Raw genomic sequence first — 19,705 nt, forward strand, 5'->3', positions numbered from 1 at the left:
CTTCTCCGACGAGCACATCCCTCCGTTCGGAGCCAATCATAACCTGGCCATGTATATTACCGTACAATGCCTCCAAAAAAATATACCCATGGTCCTCGTGGATGACGGTTCCGCGGTGAATGTCATTCCTCTTAAGACTGCCCACAGGCTGGGAATCAAGGAAGCTGACGTGATACCAACGAATTAAGGAGTACGCGCCTACGACGGTACTTGTCGCAAGGTCGCCGGGCTTATCACTTTGACCGTCGCAACCGGAGCACTGGAAAGACAAACCAGTTTTCAAGTGGTCGAAATCGATGCGTCCTTCAACATGCTTCTGGGACGTCCCTGGATTCACGCCGTCAAGGCGGTCACCTCAACTCTCCACCAGAAGATCAGGGTCCCCTTCAACGGGAAAACGGTCACGATTCCTGCTTCCCCAATCAAAACAGTTATAAGAAAGGGGATGGCCTCCCAAGCAATTGAGGAGGACGACGACGAAATGTGAGGTTTCCAAGCCGTAAACGCCATAACTGATGAATTGACGCCCTCTGATTGTGACCCGTTCACCAACCTCACGGTCAACCGTATTATGATGCGTCAGGGTTACTTCCCGGGTTTGCCGCTCGATCCACTAAAGGACCCATTGCCTCCCTTGAAACAGGCTAAGGTCCCCAACATTCCCTTTGGGCTGGGATACGAACCCACCGACGAAGAAATCCAGGAGATTAACCTCCTAGTCCGAAAACGCAAGAAGCATGGAGTCATCCTCCGTCCCTACCATCTGACTCTCAACGGATAATTTGTCCCCGAGGGAGAGTTCGAGCCCTACCATGGGTTTCCAGAACCAATCTATGATTCTGTGGCCAAGGCTAGGTACCCGGGAGTGGAAGTCTTCCAGGGCTGCTACTTTATCCCCGACAACATCGAAGCTGCATCAACTGAGTCCAAACTGTCACCATGCCTTGACGGACAAGCTGTCACACTCCTCTTTGAGGAAGATAACATCAAACACCTCGACTATGAGGACATCATCAACATCGCCCTAAAGGACAATCAATTTGATCCAACCGCCTTGATCTCCGATACTGACCCGGAGAAAGTCACCCAAGGCTGGAGAAGGACCGTCAAGTGGACCGATCGCCAAGGCCACATTCTCAAGATAACAACTGTAGAAGGCCCTATGTTCAAGGAGGGAAGTGAAGAATGATTTGAGTCTGAATCTGAGTTGGAGTCAGAGTCTGTCATAGCTCCTAAAGCTCCTGATGTCCCAGTCAAGGTCCCCTTCCCACTGTTTTATCACAAAGTCGTGGCTGATTCAGAGGCTGAGTCTACTAGGGTCACCCCCACTCCCATGAAAGATGACAACCTAGAGCCTGTTCCAAGGGCCACTTCCTCTGTTGTGTCGCCTCTGACTGACCACGAGATGTCTGTCCTTTCCGAGCTTTTCGCTCGTGTTAACTTAATGAACGCTAAGTTTGCTTATGACTCGTCTCATTTTAACTGCAATGCCATTCTAAATGACTATGAGGAATTTGACTTGAGTGACTACCCACCTCACCTAGCCAAAGAACTTGACAAAAGGGAAAACAGAACCTCCATCATTGAGGAAACCGAACCTATTAACGTAGGAACCGACAATACACCTCAAGAACTTAGAATAGGGACAACCCTGAACCCCTCGGAAAGACAACAGTTCATTGACCTCCTCCACGAATACAAGGACGTGTTCGCCTGGTCTTACAGAGAGATGCCTGGGATTGACAGAGAAATCGCAAAGCACCGGATACCCATTAAACCCGGGGCTAAACCTGTGAAACAGAAGCTACGCCGGATGCGTCCTGAGTGGGCCCTAAAAACCAAGGAAGAAGTGGACAAACAGTTCAAGGATGGCTTCATCAAAGTGTCTGGATACTTTGACTGGGTGGTCAACATTGTGCCCGTACCAAAGAAAGACGGAAGAATTCGGGTTTGCGTCGACTTCAGGGATCTGAACAAGGCGAGTCCAAAAGACGACTTCCCTTTGCCACATGTTGACATTCTGGTGGACAACACTGCCGAACATGCTCTCCTATCATTCATGGACGTGTATGCTGGGTACAACCAGATTAAAATGGCTAAGGAAGACATGCACAAGACTGCGTTCACTACACAGTGGGGTACATATTGCTACACGGTCATGCCTTTCGGTCTCATCAACGCCGGGGCAACCTATCAAAGAACCACTACTACTCTCCTGCATGACATGATGCACAAGGAGGTATACGTCGATTACATGATTGTCAAATCAAAAGAACGGGATGGCCACATCAATGCCCTCCGGAAATTCTTCGCTCGTATGCGGAAATACAACATGAGACTAAATCCTCAGAAGTGTGCATTCGGGGTCACCTCCGGAAAACTCTTGGGTCATGTCGTCAGCAAAAGAGGCATTGAGATTGATCAAACCAAAATCAAAGCCCTTCAACAAATGCCTCGGCCTAAGAACGAGAAGGAGATTCGGGGATTTCTCGGTCAGGTCCAATACATCAGCCGGTTCATTGCCAAGCTCACTATGATTTGTGAACCGATATTCAAAAAGCTTCATGCCTCCGATCACACCGATTGGGACGACGACTGTCAGAAGGCCTTCGACAGGATAAAGGAAATCCTATCCAAACCTCCTGTCCTTATGCCACCTCAACCAGGGATTCCTTTATCCCTATACTTGACTGTTACCAACACGGCCATGGGAGCAATGCTAGCACAAACAGTTGGCAACGAAGAACGAGCCATTTACTACATCAAAAAAAAGTTCATTGAGTACGAGACGAGGTATACCCAACTGGAAAAGACATGCCTTGCCCTAGTACGGTCAACAAAAAGCTGCGGCATTACATGCTCAGCTACACGGTCCACATCTACTCTAAGATGGACCCGGTCAAATACATCTTCGAAAAACCCGTACTAAACGGAAGGCTGTCTAGGTGGACACTCATGCTGTCCGAATTTGACCTCAAGTTTGTACCCCTCAAGGTTATCAAGGGAAGAGCAGTTGCCGACTTCTTAGCCGAAAATCCCTTCAACGAGGATCCAGCGACCGACACATGGTCACTTCCTGACGAGGACATCCTTGTGCCGGCTCCGACGCATGGGACCTATACTTCGATGGTGCATCTAATCTGAGAGGTTTCGGGGTAGGAATCCTTCTAATATCACCGGAGGGAGAACATGTTCCGATCTCGGTCAAGCTGGACTTTGCCGTCACCAACAATGCCGCTGAATATGAAGCATGTCTCATCGGCCTACAAGCAGCCATCACACTTGGCATCAAGAGATTGAGGGTCCACGGCGATTCCTCACTCATCATCAATCAGGTATCCGGATTATGGAAAATCCGATCTGACAGCTTAGCTCCTTACCGAGCGAAGATTAGTCAAGAGGCCGAATTCTTCGACCAAGTCGACTACTTCCACTTGCCACGAGAAGAAAATCAATTTGCTGTTGCCCTGGCAAAACTCGCCGCGCTCGTCAACATACCTGACGACATGACATCAATGCCCCTGTGCGTCGAGAGAAGGAGTGAGCCAACCCACATTTGTGCCATTATCAATGACGAGGAAAGCCATGATGAACCTTGGTACCAAGCCATCCTCAATTACAAAACCAAAAACGAATTCCCTCCCAACTCTAATCAAAGAGGACAAAGAGACATCCGTTTGCTGGCATCACAATTCGTGATAAATCAAAATCAACTCTACAAAAGAACACCCCAAGGAATTCTCCTCCTTTGCATCAACCATCGCAAAGCCAAAAAGGTCATAGGAGAGGTTCACGACGGAGAATGTGGCCCTCACATGAGTGCAATGATGCTTACAAGGAAAATCATGCGGCTAGGTTACTACTGGACCACCATGGAAGCCGATTGCCGTAACTACGTCAAACATTGCTACAATTGCCAAATCTTCGCCAACATACAACACATACCACCATCCCTTTTGTACACCATGACACCCCCCTGGCCTTTCTCAACCTGGGGCATCGACATCATCGGGAAAGTCAACTCGATAGGCACCAAGGGGCATTGCTTCGTCCTCGTCGCCATCGACTACTTCACCAAATGGGTGGAAGCGCAGTCATATGCAGTCTTGACCGCGAAACAAGTGGCCAAGTTCATTCAAAACAACATCATCTGCCGATATGGGGTACCCCATGAAATCAGCAGCGATCAAGGCTCTCACTTCCGGGCGGAAACTCAAGCTTTGTTGGACAAGTACAAAATCAAACGACATCGATCATCCCCCTAACGTCCCCAAACCAACGGAGTGGTGGAAGCAGCGAACAAAACTATTGTAACCATTATCAAGAAAATGCAAGATAACTACCGCGATTGGCCGAGTAAACTCCCATTCGCACTCTGGGGATACCGAACCTCCATTCGAACACCGACAGGCGCCACACCCTTCTACCTAGCATACGGTATGGAGGCGGTTCAACCGGTAGAGTTAGAGGTCCCATCTCTACGCATCCTATTGGAGAGTCAAATCCCTGAGGCGGAATGAACCCGTCGAAGGTACGAACAACTCACTCTTCTAGACGAACGACGACTCAACGCCTTGCACAACGTCCAGCTATACCAACGACATATACAACGGGCATTCAACAAGAAGGTCAAACCCAAGAACATCCGGGAGGGCGACTTGGTCCTCAAGTCAGTTCGAGCACTGCTACCCGTCGATCCGAGGGGAAAATTCAAACCCAACTGGGTTGGGCCATACCTGGTCAAGAAAATACTTTCGGGGGGCGCAGTGAGAGTGAGTGACCTAGATTGGGAGGATTTTACGAACCCAACCAACCTGGACCAACTCAAGAAATACTACCCTTGAACCATAGCAACCAACGACCTAGCCTAGTTTTACAACTAGCAACGACCCCAACCCTTTTCAAGTCAAGTCCTCAACGTGTTCTGGTTTGAAATTGCATGTTTTAGCGAGTCTAAGCTGCGGCACCTTGCCCGCTTCAAATGTCCTTTGATCTGTCAAAGGCAACGTCCATTTGCACTAAAACAAAACAACCCCCTGAACTACGAGCATGGTTTGATTTCACCTCTCCATGAGGGATACAACCACAAAGCCCAATTAAAATTCACAAAACATTTCGAACTACGATCATGGTTTGATTTCACCTCTCTAGGTGAATACGTAGGCAGTCCTTTCTTACACGAGAAGGATACAACCATTCCCACAATAAAAAAACAACCATTCCCACAATAAAAAAACAACCATCCCCACATACAAAAAATCCCTATCAAAAAAAGGAGAAAAGAGAAAACCATTCCCTTTCCCACAAAAATACAAAAATGAGCCTTTCGCCCTTTCCACAAAATACCACTTTCCCAAGTGCAATTGTTTAGGACGATTGTAATTGAATTGCCTTTACCAAATGAATGGAAGAAACAAGCGTTCACAATTTTCGACATGAGCAATCCTCTTATTTAATTAATAATGGGAGGGATTACAGTTTCAACAAATAGAATTCAACGAGTCTACAACTTGTCGAAGCTAAGGTGTCAACTAAAACACCTCACATAATAAAAATAGCATGAAACATATAATAACTAGCTAGTACAACATAATAAAAACTCACAACAATAATACAACATAATAATAAAGTGGGTAATGGAGGTCTTCACTCTTCCATTCTACCCTTACCTTTTCCCTCGGGGTACATCTTCCCCTTGTTCTTCTTGTTGGCCCGCCTAGCATGGATTTCCTCCTCGGAACGGATCCTCAATGGATCTAAGACGGCAACGGCCTCCGGTCTAGCACAAGACCCCATATTCGACCCAAGACGAGCCAATGCACGGCCCACCATATTCTTGGGGCCGTACTCCTCCTCTTCGGTGGTCTCATCACATCGGGAGTAGCTCCATCAACATACTCCTCAAAGAAGGCGCGGTTGGCCTTGCCAACCTCTCGGTACTTCAAGTCGACAACCTCGTCCTTACGAAATTTGGATCTCTCTTCCAAGGACGGAGCACGTGACCACTTGACATAAGCGGGAGTCACCCATGTCGTGGCAGCGGGGTTTGGCACCACCCAAAGCGGCCGAGTGGCCCACCATCTTTCGAAGAATTCCACGAGCTCGGAGTTCCGGAAAACATTCTCTTGGACAAGAGTATCTTAAGCGGGCACCTTTTGTTGACGCCCCATTTGCCTCATGAGCCTTTTGGGATATATGAAGGAAACAACCTTAAAACCCACCACCATCAAAGAACGAGGACTAGTACCCGAAGCGGGCAACCCCGTCAAGGACCTCAAGTGCCACCACGACACCACCCAACGGATATGAGGACCATCCTTCTCCGCCAACCTTGCGGCCCAATAGGCCTCGGTGGAAGCAAAACTATCCGGGTACAACTTCTTCCTCATGGTAAGGTGACAGAAGGAATAAGAAAAAGAATCAACCGGAGGCTCTATATACCTTAGCCTCTCCAATAGCCACACTTGGAGGATCCTTGGAGATCCGAAAGAGGGAGCTTCTCCACAAGAGCCTTCCTTGTCCAAAGCTTGGGTAATCTCCCCAAGCACCAACCATGATGGATCTCTACCATGCTCCATTTGCTCAATCACATGGATAAGGGTCATGCTACCATGGCATCTTGGCCCCTCCTTCTTCAAGACATCAACAAAGAGGTACACATGGACAAGACAAAATGCAAGAGCCCTTCTCCTAGCCACCTCCGAGACATTAACATCTAATCGGTTTGAAAAGATGTTGATAAGAGCCAACATATCCACACCATGTGGAGCAAGAAGAAAGTTGATTTGGCTTGTTGATAAGCCCAACATGGAACAGAATTTCTCCTTGTAGCACAACCGAGTCGGAGGAAGCACCGGAACACAACCCGGCCACCCACCAATGGCTCCAACTTCTTCGGCAAGAGGGCAAATTTCGCCTTTCGGGAACACGAAAGCATGATGTTTCGAATCCCAAAACCGAGAACATGCTTCAAGAAATGAAGGTTGCACCTTGACTTGACGAAGCACCAACAATTGACCAACTCCCATGCAAGCGAGTTGATACTTTTCGGGAGGCGACAAATCCCGACACCATTGTCGCAATACGTTCTCGAAAGCATCCATGAAATATTTTTGTGGAAGAAGAAGAGGTTTTGTAGAGATGATTTTGTGTTTCGGATGATGAAACAATGAAGCGCAAACGTCCCTATTTTTACAAAAATGATCAGCGCATTTTTCAGAAAAAAGGGAGAGTCAAGCTTCCATCGCCAGTGCGCTCGCGCCTCTTTGGACCTTCCCCAGGATTCCCGCTGTTGACTTGTCTCTTTCAACTTGTGCTTTCTCCTGACACCTCAAACCTCCCCCCAGGAAGCTCGCGCCTCTTCGGGATGATTCAGGATATTTTGTGTTTCCTGACACTCACATTTCCTTGTTTTCACGTTTTACGAAATCCAACACGGTGACGCAGCTTTAAACATACGGATTTTTCTTTCTTTTTTAAAGGGGGGAAGGGCTAGTCGCCCCGATCCGCGATGGAACGTTTCCATGTCAGTCGAAATTCCGAAAATTTTTCCCTTTTTCGCAATTTTCCATTAAAAATCAAGATCGAATATTGATAACACGACGTCAATTTTCCTCAAAAATTCAAACACTCACGAACTCGAGTGTTGACCTCAAAAACCAAAAATCAAATATACTCGCAAAAATCCTTTTCTAAAATTCCTTCCTGACGGTTTGAGTTTGATTTTTTCGAGTCAATTTCAATAATTTTGATGCAATTTAATTCACAACACGAGTTAATTGCTCAAATTTCCAAATCATTTCCTTTTGAATTCCGAACGTGACGATTTGTCACGGAATTTTCAAAATTCATTTCAAATTTCAATTTTAACTTCAAGTCATCTTGGTTAATCTTGGTTTTTAATCAAATGCTTCTACGTGTTTACGTTTATGCGTATGTGCTATCTGTTGCTTGTTTTCTACACTAACGATGCAGGAACTAGTGCAAAGCAAAAGGAGAATCAACAAACGACGCTCTCTCCGAAACACAACACAAAAAGCCAAAAATCACAGAATGAACCACAATCCAAAAACACATATATACAAACCGCCTCACGCAAAATACATCGACACGTGTTCGATACAAACAACTGACCGTACAAACAGGGTTCAGTACAGACATCTATCATACAGACACTGGCCTAAAACAACCGTCTATGTAACGCCCCGTAATTTCGGACCGTTAATATATTTCGGAAATAATTTATAAATCAAATAAAAGTTGATATTTAAGTATTTAAAGTAAAAATAATTCAAAGAAATATAATTTTATTATATTTTGAAGAAAAGTATTTATTTTGATAGTTTCGAAATGTTTAAAAATAGTTTAAACCGTGTAAAACTTTTTATTTCGAAATAAGGGCGTATCGGGGGGAAAATGACAATTCTTTTGAACATTGGGTAAACGAATTTGGAAATGGGTCGTATGAGTATTCAATTTTCTTGTAATCGCGTGTTTAAGAACTTTGGTCTTGTCGGAATTTGCATTTGACCTACGGTTTTAATTATTATCGAAACGAGCTGAAACCGACTCGTAAAATCCCGACTAAACCCGCACCTTTCCTCCTTTCCCCTCCCTTTCACGCGTCACTCCCCCTTCCCCTTCTTTTTTTCTGATTTTCTTTGTTCTTCATCCTCTAACATTTCCCAAAATCATCAAAACACCATTTTATACCAAATCAAAGCTCAAATTCACCATAACTTTTGCATTTCTTATCGGATTTTCACGAAATTTACCTTTCCGGAATCCCCTCGTCGAGATCTACAACCTGGTATAATTTAATTTCAGTTTTCTTGAAGTTGTTTTAAGACGAATTTTGGGTAAAATTCGGTATTTATGCTTATTTGTGTGTTTTTATTGTTTATTTAGGTGAAGATTTGGAGGACGAGTTTGGGGACTCATATATTGTCGAGGATAGCGGCTAGTGCTTGTTAGGGTTTGGGTTTTAAGGTGCTAATTGCTCATTTTCTAGCTTAAGGTAACATATTTCGAGTTACTCGACGAAAGATCGTCACATGCTTTGTTGTTTTTGGATGTTTTGTGATTTTTGGTTTGAGTAGAAATTTTCACATGTTAAAATTTGATGCATGCATGCTTAATTTATGTCTTTTGTTAGTATAAGTTAACATAGTTGTATTGGGAACGATTAATTAGTATTCAGACGATGTTATAATGAACAAAAATGGAAAAAAAAGAGGAGTAAGGGAGGCGGCGGCGAGAGTTCCGGCAGCGGCCAAGAAGCCACTGGCACTGGCCCGGTCGGTCCGTTGCTTGTTTCGCGGTTTTCCATGCATTGTTCGTCATTTTAGGTTCATTAATGATATAATTAGAATAAGTAATGTATGGGTAAACTTTTGAATTAAATCAAGTTAGTAGTAAAAATTATGTTAAAGGTAAAAATTATATTTATTTTGGTAGTTGCACATGTTAGTATAGGTTAGAAAATGAAATTGTAAAGATTAGGCTCGTAATGAATTATATAGCGATAATTGTAATGTTTTGTTGATTGTGCCAAAAACCGAGCCTTAGTCCCTTTGACGATGCGATGTCGATTAATTGAGTGATTGGTCACCGCAATTTAACCCGTACTGCCGCAGGGTTGGGGTTGCGGGTAAAAATTCGGTTGAATGAATTAGATAATCGGCCTTTTTCTTATTTTAGGCCATTTATTATATCTCTATTTCACATGTGTAGTTAGTTGAATTTAAGTAGCTTCTTATATTGTAGAAACGGCCCTAGATTCCCTAAAGCCTTTAATATGGTTAATATTGTTAGAATTGGAAATTGGTATTTAATACTTATTGCGGATACTGTTGGATTGTATGCTGAATAGACATTTATATAGCCTTTCACATGATAGAATGTTAGCATTTAGGTTGGTAAGTTGGACTTTTTGTCCTCTTATGGTTAAGTGGGTGTCTTACTTGTCTTGTGTGGTGTGGGCTAAAGTATTCAAGGGGACTAGTGGGACTAGGTCCTAGGTGAGTATTTCGGCCTTCATCATAGATAGGTCTTTATAGTCTTTGACGAGTATATGTTCACTGCTTGATAGCCTTTGTGTTCCTGACTAGTGGATTTATATCCAAGTTGGGGCATGACCTCGTTACTTATTTTGATAGTAAGTGGTCAGCTTAAGTACTAGCCAACCCTTTGGTGGACTCCTTAGGGTACTCACTTTGTTTGAGAAAAATTGTGGGTCTTGGGTGCGGTGGTGTGTATCCGCATGTCTAGGTCTGCGCAGATTTTAGGCTAGGGTTGTGTTGTGTCTTGGCCATGTTTTATTAATATTAACCGCTGAGCCAAGATACCGGTTCGATTACCTTCCCTACCTCGTGGTATAGACTCGAGTTACAGAGTGACTATTGACGGTGCTAAGAACTTATGCATGTCTTTGATATATTGCCCTTTCTTGTATGGTGACTTTATGAACTGTAATAGGTGAGATGTAAGCGGTTCTGATTGATAAAGTTTGGATTACTATTTGTTATATGATTCACATGATAGTTTAGTTTGGTCAGTTTAGGGGTCATAGGTTAGATTACGTGATAATTACATTGTTTATCATATTGTTTACATGTTATACTACATGTTACATTAATTATGATGATTCGTGGCTGGGAGGACTCGAAGTTACTCCCCACTGAATTGTGGCTTTCGTGTTTGTATAAAATGCGATTGACAGGTTGTTGATGCTTTGTTGGGGTCACAGACGAGCTAGCGAGCATAAGGAACCTTGGACCTAGTTTGGTTATTCATATAGTAAACCTTTTAACTTTGGTTTTGTATATAATTTGAAGGGACATATGTCTCCCTTTTCTATTTTGGCTTGTATCACTTTATTCTCGCGTCTTTAGTTATGTATGTAAATTAGTTCGTTAGCATTGCAGGTTTTGGCACCCGCCTCATGGGAATGTTGGAAATGTTGTGATTGGTTTAGAAAAAAAGTTTTGAAATTACAGGTTTTTATATAGTTGGACCAATTACAAACATATCCTACCAGTTTTTCCGTAGAATTTACGCGTTTAATTATCGGTTTATTAGAGGGTGTCACAGTTGGTATCAGAGCCTTGTTGCTCCCGACGCACGTTTGTGCACCCCACTTAAAATCACTTGACCTTTAAATAATAAACTTGAGAGATGGGTAGGATGGGTAGATTTAGGATTTTATGTGTTAGTCTGTTTGTGATTGCTAATTGTTAGGTACTAATTGATTTTCTCTTTTGTAAGATGACTCTCCAATAGATGTAGATAATGCAATCTTACCTTAGTCTTCCAATCTCGTTGTTTATTCGTCTTTCAAATTCCTCTTCTCTCGCCTTGGTAACTACCTTTCAATTCTTTCTCCCGATTCATCTTAGGTTCGTTTTCTTCTTATAATAAAGTCCATGTGGACACCTTCCTTTTATTCCGCAGGATAGTTCCCTTGTTCAGGAGAACCCGGTTTTGAGAGAATATATCATTGGAGGGCGTGAACGAGTTGAGAAATTGATTGTTTAAGGTTTGAGTTGTATAGGAGAATATAACTTGGGATCCTTTGGTTAGTCTTGTTAGTGTACTTGATATGAGAGCCTAGTGAGTTGAGAAACACCTTGGGATTTATGTCTATTGAGAGCTTGTTTGTTATAGATGTTTGAGCATGGGTACTACCTTAGCACATAAGATGGAATGAACCTAAGCTACTTCATTTGAGAGTCTCGATATTTCTTGTGGTGAATTAAAGGAATAATAGTTAGCACTAATCCTTGTAGGCCTTGAAAGGAATACAATAGGACATTGATGTTGCCTAATGGATTGGTATTGTACGTTGGAATTAGTTAGTTTGTTAAACCTTTTGAGTTGACCAAATCTAGTATAGAGTAGCCCTTGTTGACCTTTCAAAATTTGAGAACACGTGGTTGACCTTATTAATCATATCTGGATTTGGGAATTTTGGTGGAATGTTGTTCGATGTAATTCGTGAGTTCAAGGGTGCGATTCTAATTTATGGTATCGGAGACTAGAAGTATTAAGTGGTGAGATGATGGAGTAAACAAGCCATGGTACTTGGGGATGACATAGCAAGTGAAGTTCGATGACGAGAATTGTAAAGGAGATACTTTGGGACATGGATGGTAACAAATGAATTTGTGTGGTGAATTGATTTTGGCTCTTAGAACCAATTGAGTTGGGGAATACCTACCATTGTGGAGTCCTTGTTAGTCCTATGGTTTGGTAGACTTTTGAGGCTTTGTTGAGCACCTTAGTGATGTAACCTTATCATATCGATCATAGGCTTTGATGAGTGTTTGGTAATCGGTAACCCTTTCATTATGCCGCTTCTGTTCTCCTTCCCTTCTCTTTAACGTTTGTTGAACCCTGTTCTTATGCCAAATTTTATGTATCTTCTTCTTGCCCTAGATATCTTCTTAACTCGAATACCTCTTATTTTTGTCAACCGTTATCTTTACGGTCTGACTCCTTAGTTTCCTAACTTGTCAGGTTCATGCATCCTTTGAAAATATTTTACCGTTTCTCTATCCCGTTATCACTCCTTATCTACTTAGTATAGTTGGTACCTTGTTGACCATGTTTACAGAGTTAGTGGGATGTGATTTGAGGATTTTTGTATTTTGATTTTTGTCGGGAATTAGTGTAGGAGTTTGTGTCTGTATTTGACCATGTGATATGAGAGCTAGATTTTTGGTGGAATTCTTATAATGGCAATGTTGTAGTCTCCTTGCGAGTTAAGGTTCACGTGTTTTGGTGGTATAAGACCCACTTTGGTTTCAATTTGATGATGAGACTAATGGGATTAGTTTACCTGGGTGGAGTATTTCTATGGTTATTTTGGATTTGTTTTGGGCATTGGCGTTCGGGGATTGTCGTTTGTCATTTGATCCTTACTTTACGGAATTGGGGATTGATAGTTAAGTCTGTGGATTGTTATTGTAAATTTGGACCTTATATTTAATCCTTTGAGGAATCTTTCTATTGGAATTGGAATATTGTTGGGAAGTAGGATAGTGAACCTTGAGTAAACCGATCAGATGATTTGTGTGATGAACCCATTTATCTTATAGTTAGTGCTAATTATGGATTGGATAGTGCAACTTGTTGCTTGTGGGTTGGTTTCAAGCATGAATGCGTTTGAGAATATTGAATCTTGGTAAGGGTATAATATTGTTACTAGTTTCGACTTTGGATTTTGAGTTTGTTTGATGGAGGATACTGGTGGAAACATTTTGATTAGGAAACCGTTAAGTTATAATTGTAGAGGATAGGATTGTCTCAAGGATTAGCTTATGAGTAGACTTGTCGAGGAGTGGTTCAGATGGCTCTTTGGATTAGTGTGGCCTCTGGTTGTTGCCCTGTTGATGTTCGGAGGACCTAGTAGGATGACTCTGTGGTTGGATAATTGAGTGAACCTTTCTCGATGTACCGATCTTCCTAATTCCGATCTCCGACAATTGTCATTCTTGCTATTCTGGCTTGTTCCGTTGTGCTCGCCTTTATGGAACTCATTTGACCTCTTGAGTAAAGCGTCTTGTTCGTTGACATCTTTATTGACTTCATCCAAAAATTCCACCTTTAAAAGTTCAATTCCTTCTTGTCTGTTGGGTGTGAGTTCCCTATCGCGACTTGCACTTCTCGTTCCCGAGTTGTTTTCCATCTTGTATAGATTCTATATAGTTTGAGTAAACTTTTGGTTCATTTACTTGGAGTAAATTTACAAATTGACCTTTTTCTATAACATTTGAAAATGATTTCTCACTCCCTTTCAACCCTAGTGTTCGATTGGACATCTAAGCTATTTCTCGTTTTGTGTAATGATTCCTTTTCTTACTCTTTTTCCGAGTTACTAAGCCGTGTTTAATCATAATTAGTAAAGATATTATTCTTATTATAGAATCAAAACTAAAAGTTTGAAAATGCTTTTATGATTTTCAATGGTTTTAACATTAGTGAATGTTAAATCTCGTTGTTGGTGACGTCCCAATAATGGGTTTTCTCATTTATTGGTGTAGAAATATTTTTATATCTTGATATGAATATGGATGTTCTTGTCTGATCAACAAGAGTATCACCGTTTCATTGAAAAGATACCTATATTTTCTTATAACTATAATTTCTCCTTCTAAGTTTCGAGGACGAAACTTTTTAAAAGGAGGGGTGATTGTAACGCCCCGTAATTTCGGACCGTTAATATATTTCGGAAATAATTTATTAATCAAATAAAAGTTGATATTTAAGTATTTAAAGTAAAAATAATTCAAAGAAATATAATTTTATTATATTTTGAAGAAAAGTATTTATTTTGATAGTTTCGAAATGTTTAAAAATAGTTTAAACCGTGTAAAACTTTTTATTTCGAAATAAGGGCGTATCGGGGGGGGAAATGACAATTCTTTTGAACATTGGGTAAACGAATTTGGAAATGGGTCGTATGAGTATTCAATTTTCTTGTAATCGCGTGTTTAAGAACTTTGGTCTTGTCGGAATTTGCATTTGACCTACGGTTTTAATTATTATCGAAACGAGCTGAAACCGACTCGTAAAATCCCGACTAAACCCGCACCTTTCCTCCTTTCCCCTCCCTTTCACGCGTCACTCCCCCTTCCCCTTCTTTTTTTCTGATTTTCTTTGTTCTTCATCCTCTAACATTTCCCAAAATCATCAAAACACCATTTTATACCAAATCAAAGCTCAAATTCACCATAACTTTTGCATTTCTTATCGGATTTTCACGAAATTTACCTTTCCGGAATCCCCTCGTCGAGATCTACAACCTGGTATAATTTAATTTCAATTTTCTTGAAGTTGTTTTAAGACGAATTTTGGGTAAAATTCGGTATTTATGCTTATTTGTGTGTTTTTATTGTTTATTTAGGTGAAGATTTGGAGGACGAGTTTGGGGACTCGTATATTGTCGAGGATAGCGGCTAGTGCTTGTTAGGGTTTGGGTTTTAAGGTGCTAATTGATCATTTTCTAGCTTAAGGTAACATATTTCGAGTTACTCGACGAAAGATCGTCACATGCTTTGTTGTTTTTGGATGTTTTGTGATTTTTGGTTTGAGTAGAAATTTTCACATGTTAAAATTTGATGCATGCATGCTTAATTTATGTCCTTTGTTAGTATAAGTTAACATAGTTGTATTGGGAACGATTAATTAGTGTTCAGACGATGTTATAATGAACAAAAATGGAAAAAAAAGAGGAGTAAGGGAGGCGGCAGCAGGCCCGGCAGCAGCCCGGCAGGCCCACGCACTACTACACATCCCTTGTATTTATGACGCTTCATTATTGATGCTTTGATAGAGCGTCGACCTCATAATCCACATGTACTTAAATTTGGTTTGGGCGCAATTATTAAAAAATTAAAAATTCACCAAAATCCATTTCGCGTTAGGTTATTCCGCCTAAATCCATTTTCTCTGTTCATCTTCGTCTATATCGTCTCCCATTTTCTACTTTATCAATGATAACCAAAAATTTATCTCTCAACAATAATAAAAAATCTCCCAACAATAATCGATTATTATACTAGCAATAATCGATTATTAGCAATAATATCTGCTTCGCTAATTGTTCTACACCAGCAATAATCGATTTAATTGTGATTCATTCAATCACCCAGTTACAAATTAAGACAAAGGTTTGTTTCTAATAATATTTGCTGCGTTAGTTTTTGTAATTGATTTATTGTTTCCCTAGATTCGTTTGTTTTCTAATTATAACCCTAGATCTAGTGTTTTTTTGTGTTTTTGTTCATTATTCTACTCCGTATCTAATAACTTGATTATAGATGCATCGTCATTTAGTCACTATGGGAGAATTCTGGCACCAAATCTGGGTTTTGGAGCATGTATTGATTCGGTTGCGTCTCTAGTATTAGTAAGCTGCCGGTCTCATTTTTTTCCTTTGAATTAATCTATGAAACTGTGATTTAACTTTGTCTTATACAGATAGAAAATCTAGAGTAGTAACTGAACTATAATCATTGGTTAAAATGAAGTTCTCGACTTAAAACATTATTTTACTGAACACTTTTTATCGTAATGTTGATGGAACTATGAATTCAAAAGGGGAATTCGTTTTGAGTTACATATGTGTGATTCATCTTTGTTGTGCAAACCTTGATTTTTGTTTTTCCTACTATAAACTATAGAGTACTAAATTAGTTGGTACTATGACTGTGTCTTATCTTGTAGGTAGACGGAGGCTATATGCGTGAAAGATGTGAACTTGGCACGACTGATTCTTGTTCAAGAGCAATGACAAGAAAATGAAAGTACAAGTATAACAGCTTCTTCTTCCAAGAGCAATGCCTCGATTGTCTCGCTTATCTGTAAATCTGGTTGGTCCCTCGACCACTCTTTGTAGCTATTTAGCCTTTCCTAAATGATGTTTGGGCACAACGTGTGGGTACACATATTTTCATAAAGCTGGGTAACACCAGTTCCAGCGTAAATATGTTCACATAAATGAATTTGTTAATCTAAAGAAAAAAGGCAAAACTCCAATTTGCAATGTAAATTTTTCTATAAACCCTCTCTTTCTTGAGTTGAGCATCCTTGATACTGACTGTAAGTGAGGCGTAGTGCGTAGAGTACACCTTTCTATGCTGTCAGCTCGTTTTAGATTTTATTGATCGTTGTTGGGCTCAGGTTTGGTTGGTTTATTATAGGGCTCGTCTTGAAGTGAAAGATAGCAAAAAAGAAATGGGCTGAAAGGCCAACTCTGAGACCTAACCCATAACCTAAAGCATCCGAAGGTGATGATGAAATGGTTGAGGATGAACCTGAAACTAAATACCATAAAGCAATCCCAAGTAATAACTATAGAATTGCTTCCAAATGATATTGCAGCTTTCTTTCGGCTCGTGAAAAGTATGTACTCTCACCATTCTTGTGTATAAATGTGCTTGATTTTGCATTACTTCCAGGCTATATGTTCTGTCTTTGTGTTTTGATTCATTTAGCAACAATTAGAATTTGGAACATTTGTACACAGGTTAACTTGAGGTGAATATATTCATGCTTTGAAGTATACATGTCACTTTTGCGGTGTGTCACAATTTTATTTTACTATCCGTACAAGACTGATACATTCCTCAACTTTTGCTTTTGGGTTAGAATTTAGATGTGAATGTATCAGTGCCTTGCGCTGGTCATCAAAATCATTCAGGTAAAAATGTGTGAACTAAAGTAATTATAGCTTAAGAAAATCGATTGAAATAGGAAGTTGTTTACCCAGATACCTTTTTGTTGTAGGTTTACATGTTTCTTATATGGTTTTGAGGAAACAAGTTCTTATGCATGTGGGTTGAAATATAGTTTTGATGCTTTCGGACAACAAAGACAAGCCAAATGCATTTTCCGCCTCAAGGTAGCTAACATGGATGGTTTGTGTGTGTGTGTGTGTGTGTGTGTGCAGATGGGTTGATGTTGCTTTTGTTGTTTACTGTCTACTGTTTTTGTTTGTTGTCTGCTGCTTCCTATTGCTGTCGATAGTTCTTTGTTGTCATTCATCTCTCGCTAATGTTGCTTCCTGATCGATGTCTTTGATATCATCTCTTCGCTTTGCTCTGTTGATCTTTATTCGCCTCCTGTTGTTGTTGTTTTAATGTGATCTTTGTCTTTGTATTGGCGCGGTGTTGGCTGCTTCAAGATCAAACACGTATATAGTGATCGATGCTGCAAATGCAACCGAAGTTTCAGTCTTGACTTTGATCAAAGATTTGCGAATAGTGTATTACCTCCCCTTCACATTGCTTTTTCGCTTTAAAAAATCTAATTCTGAAACAATGTAAGTTTTATAAGTGAGGGTATTAGAAAAGTACAAGTGGTTCACATGAGGTTAAGTCGGGAATTTGATGGACGGAAAGGAATCAGAAGTTGAATAAAGCTACAATAAGTCCAGAGGAGAGCTAATGTAGATGGGTAAATGATATGATTTGGATCCGTTTCCAAACTAACTCCATATAACGGTCTTATAAGTCCTATTTGAAAGGCACTGCATGATTCTAGGATATTTTTTAGTTACTTATAATTGAAGTACTGACTTGCTCTTATATTGTGATTTTTAAGAAATATAGGTCACAAAACTAAAAATTATGAGAGGGATCTTAATATCAAACCTATGTTAGGAAGTCTTGTTTTTATATGATATGATATAGTGTTGTGAATGTTAAAGGTATAAATTTAGACAGCTAGTTACATCCAAAATATATGTTTGAATGTTTCCCAGGTTGAGTTGGTTGAGTTGATGCCTGGATTAACTATACACCTTTCTTGAGCAATAGAGGGTTTATCCAAATGGTATGTGTAGCTATCTGATACTCTCTTGCATTATGAGTTTTAAAACATGACACTATTTAGATGTAAAAACTTTCTTTACAATGGCAAATACAGTATACATGTATTTTCACTATTTTACTTCCTCTTTATCTTTTAACAAGACAAATGAGCCTTCTAATAAATTTCCATACTGTTTTCTTGAGATACTGAAGCAAGTGAACTTGTTTGTCTTATTGTGAGTATATCTTGTATGCTGTATTGGATAGTAAGACTCGCATGTTTCTGATTTTACCTATCGCTCTCACATTTTTTTGGCTACTCGTTGCTCCCTTTTCTATGTGCTGCATGGCTTCCTTTCTTTGATCAATGCTCCTTCGGTTCAATCGTTTTTTTGCCTTTTATTTGACCCACCTGATATGGAAAGGGTATTAATCTGTGTGTAATACGCCATATTTCTATATAGTATATACGGTATTATTCATATTCATCTTCGCCATATCTTAGCCACAGAATAGGTGTTTGAATATAGTATATACGGTATTATTCATATGTACTTATCAAACATATTCATATAAATTATATTTTGTTTGCCCATTATAGGTTTCAAATTCATCAGATGGTGAGGACGCGCCTTCATATGTTGATTGAAGTCCTTTTGACATTGCGCCTACATGATTGAAGCTCCTACCACGTTCAAACTATCAAGTGTCCTTGTCTAGCTAGTTACTTAGCATTATTTACGATTTTTTTGGATAATTTTATGTTGGATTTTTTTTATCATCCGGACCCCTTTTGGTATTTTTGATTTTATCGTACTATAAAGTACGTACTAGCTTATATTAGTTTAATTGTTAATGCTAGCAGTATTTGTGACGATGGAGACGATATATGTATCTCACATGATTATTTATAAAAGTACGTGGGTACGTACGTACTCACTACATCATTCTATATATATAATTGCATTGTGTTTTTTCATGATTTAGTAGTACCATTACGTACTTATATAGGTCTATTTAAATAATCTCTACGATTTTATCAGGAAATTAAAATCTAAAAATTCTATAAGCTGAAATATAGTGTGACAATAAAAAGTGTCAATATATAAATAGGTGATGCTTAATTCTGTCTCATCGAGTGACGCATAAAAGCATCAATAGTCGCTGGAGACGCTTAAAAGCGTCAAATTTGTTGACAAAAAAAACCATCAATGGTCACTGACGACGGTTAAAAGCGTCAAATTTTTTGACAATTAAAAGCGTCAATAGTTCATGAAGACGTTTAAAAGCGTCACATATGTTGACAAAGAAAAACCGCCGTGATCATCGCAGACGCTTAAATGCGTCAAATTTGTTGACAATTAAAAGCGTCAATAGTCAATGAAGACGCT

The 19,705-nt window shown here is 40.2% G+C and overlaps 1 long non-coding RNA gene across 4 annotated transcripts; it reads left to right on the forward strand.

Annotated features, from left to right (window-relative positions):
- Window positions 1-15,369: 15,369 nt before the first annotated feature.
- On the forward strand, window positions 15,370-19,275 carry LOC141633144 (uncharacterized). 4 transcript variants are annotated; one of them, XR_012537944.1, is made up of 6 exons: window positions 15,370-15,671; window positions 15,822-15,910; window positions 16,228-16,373; window positions 16,704-17,735; window positions 18,266-18,336; window positions 18,916-19,275. It is a non-coding gene; the product is annotated as an uncharacterized LOC141633144 (long non-coding RNA). The 4 variants fall into 4 exon arrangements; XR_012537946.1 differs by lacking the exon at window positions 15,822-15,910 and having other exon boundaries at window positions 15,374-15,671; window positions 16,704-17,203; window positions 17,290-17,404; XR_012537947.1 differs by lacking the exon at window positions 15,822-15,910 and having other exon boundaries at window positions 15,374-15,671; window positions 16,704-16,905; window positions 17,030-17,404.
- Window positions 19,276-19,705: the final 430 nt, after the last annotated feature.

This window comes from Silene latifolia, chromosome Y (assembly GCF_048544455.1).
Source record: "Silene latifolia isolate original U9 population chromosome Y, ASM4854445v1, whole genome shotgun sequence".
Taxonomy (NCBI): domain Eukaryota; kingdom Viridiplantae; phylum Streptophyta; class Magnoliopsida; order Caryophyllales; family Caryophyllaceae; genus Silene; species Silene latifolia.